Source organism: Phyllobates terribilis, unplaced genomic scaffold (genome assembly GCF_046119375.1).
Source record: "Phyllobates terribilis strain yellow unplaced genomic scaffold, ASM4611937v1 Scaffold_3__8_contigs__length_932513732, whole genome shotgun sequence".
NCBI lineage: Eukaryota > Metazoa > Chordata > Amphibia > Anura > Dendrobatidae > Phyllobates > Phyllobates terribilis.
Window position 1 is genome coordinate 59851184 of NW_027362763.1, and position 2395 is coordinate 59853578.

The window sequence follows — 2395 nt, forward strand, 5'->3', positions numbered from 1 at the left end:
AAGCCGAGGGCAACGCTAGGCATAGAGAATGAATGGAGCGGTGGATGAGCATACGCACTGCAGCGCGATTCGAATGGGATACTAGTTTCCTGTTCTGGAGATCTGTGAGGGTCCCAGTGGTCAGACCCCCACCATTCTAAAAATTCGCATTTATCCTGTCGATGAAAATTGATAAAAATTGTGAACGTTGAGGCCATGTTCACACGGAGCTTTTTGAGGCATTCACAAACAATGAATTTTTCACGTGGAAACTGCTCCTTTTTTGGTTTTTGGAGGAGTTTTTCTTTGAACAGTTTTGGATTTTTTTCCTGTAGCGTTCTCTCCAGTCTTTTGATTGGCCGGCGTCTAGTTCGGAGAGGTTTCCATCACAATCCACCTCAAAGAAGTGACCTGCACGTTTTTTTTTCTCCCACCAGGTGTTTTTTTAAAACTTCTTCAGGAAAAAAAAAAAGCTTAAAAAAAACTCCTCATATGAACAGAAAAGAGGATTTCTTAGAAAAATGAATAGGAGAATTTTTACAAGAGTTTTTGAAGAAGATCTTTTAAAAAAACCTCTGGACATAGCCAAAGGCTGTGTTCACACTGAGATTTTTTTTTCTTTTTTGGCTGAGTTTTCAAAGCTGAAACTCTCCATCAAAACTCGTCACTTTTGTAGAATTTCAGCTCCAAAAAGACTCAGTGTGAACACAACTTACAATGATCTACCACTGGCATCATGGCGGCACGAGTCGATGCTCGAGCACATGAGGGACGTCCTTCCCCTTGTTCATCGCTGTGATCGTTTTTTATTGGGTTTATTTATAAGATCAGAGACTTGTCAGACAGTTTCCACCTTAGAACGAGGCTCAGACAGAATCAGTCTTTAATTTGCTCATACAAAATGTGAAAAACCCTACATTAATATTTTTGTGTTTGTATAGACTGCCACCTAGTGTCCATTATATGTATAACACGCCACTATATGTAATGGTGAAAGATACTGTAGGAGGTTGATATTTTCATGTTTTTGTCAGATAATTATATTGTTATATTCCATCCAGACAGGTGCGATAAAGTTCAGCAAATGTTAAGTAAAATATTTAAATTATTACAAAACATGGAGATGCCGGGGATTGAACCCGGGGCCTCATACATGCAAAGCATGCGCTCTACCACTGAGCTACATCCCCTGAGGTATACAATGCTGACTCATGTGACAATACATGACGGGTGTGCCGCCATCGTGCTTGTCCTATGATGTTCTACATTAATAAATGTTCCTGCTGTTTGGCGGTATTCTGACAATTCAACAATAAGAAGAAGAAAATCTATCACCGTATACATCCCAAACAATGATGCCATATAAAGCACAATACAATGCCTATATACCGAGAGAAACCAAAAACAAGAAAAATACCCAAATATCGAGAAGTAAATGGGTAAATCGCACAGTGCAAAAATAATAATAAATAATAAAGGGTATTTAGTTAACATAATTTTGATCAAAATAATGTAAAAGTCATCCTACCACTTCACGGTAACCCTTATGGGACAGTCCTAACTCTAATATTAAAAACCTTACCATTTGTCAAGTGACATACATATGGACAAGGGCAGAGAGACTGGATCCCTAGTGTAAGCATAAGCCTGAGGCAGAATGAGCATCTCAGCTCAGACAAAGGGCGGCCACACCCTTATATATGCACTAAAGCATACTGAACTGCAAAGAAAAAACCTGGAGGTCTGAACTGAAACGTAAATTGATGTGCATGCAAAATGTAAATGCATGTTCACACAAGGCCATTAAACAGAGAGAAACCAAAAACAAGAAAAATACCCAAATATCTGGAAGTAAATGGATAGATCGTACAGTGCAAAAATAATAATAAATAATAAAGGGTATTTAGTTAACATAATTTTGATCAAAATAATGTAAAAGCCATTCTACCACTTCATGTGGGTGTGGCTGCCCTTTGTCCATATGTATGTCACCTGACAAATGGTAAGGTTTTTAATATTAGAGTTAGGACTGTCCCATAAGGGTTACCGTGACGTGGCGGGATGGCTTTCACATTATTTTGATCAAAATTATGTTAACTAAATACCCTTTATTATTTATTATTATTTTTGCACTGTGCGATCTATCCATTTACTTCCAGATATTTGGGTATTTTTCTTGTTTTTGGTTTCTCTCTGTTTAATGGCCTTGTGGAACATGCATTTACATTTTGCATGCACATCAATTTACGTTTCAATGCCTATATACCACAGCACTAAAATTACTACCATACAGAACTCACATAATGCCGCCATACAGTGCACACATAACACTGACATACAGTGTTCTAATAATACCGCCATATGGTGAAGTAATTACATAATGTCGTACAGTGTGCAAATAATGCCACCAAACTAT

General features: G+C 37.7%; 1 non-coding gene across 1 annotated transcript; it reads right to left on the reverse strand.

Annotated features, from left to right (window-relative positions):
* Positions 1–1097: 1097 nt before the first annotated feature.
* On the reverse strand, positions 1098–1169 carry TRNAA-UGC (transfer RNA alanine (anticodon UGC)). Its single transcript has one exon. It is a non-coding gene; the product is annotated as a tRNA-Ala (tRNA).
* Between the last annotated feature and the right edge of the window lie 1226 nt (positions 1170–2395).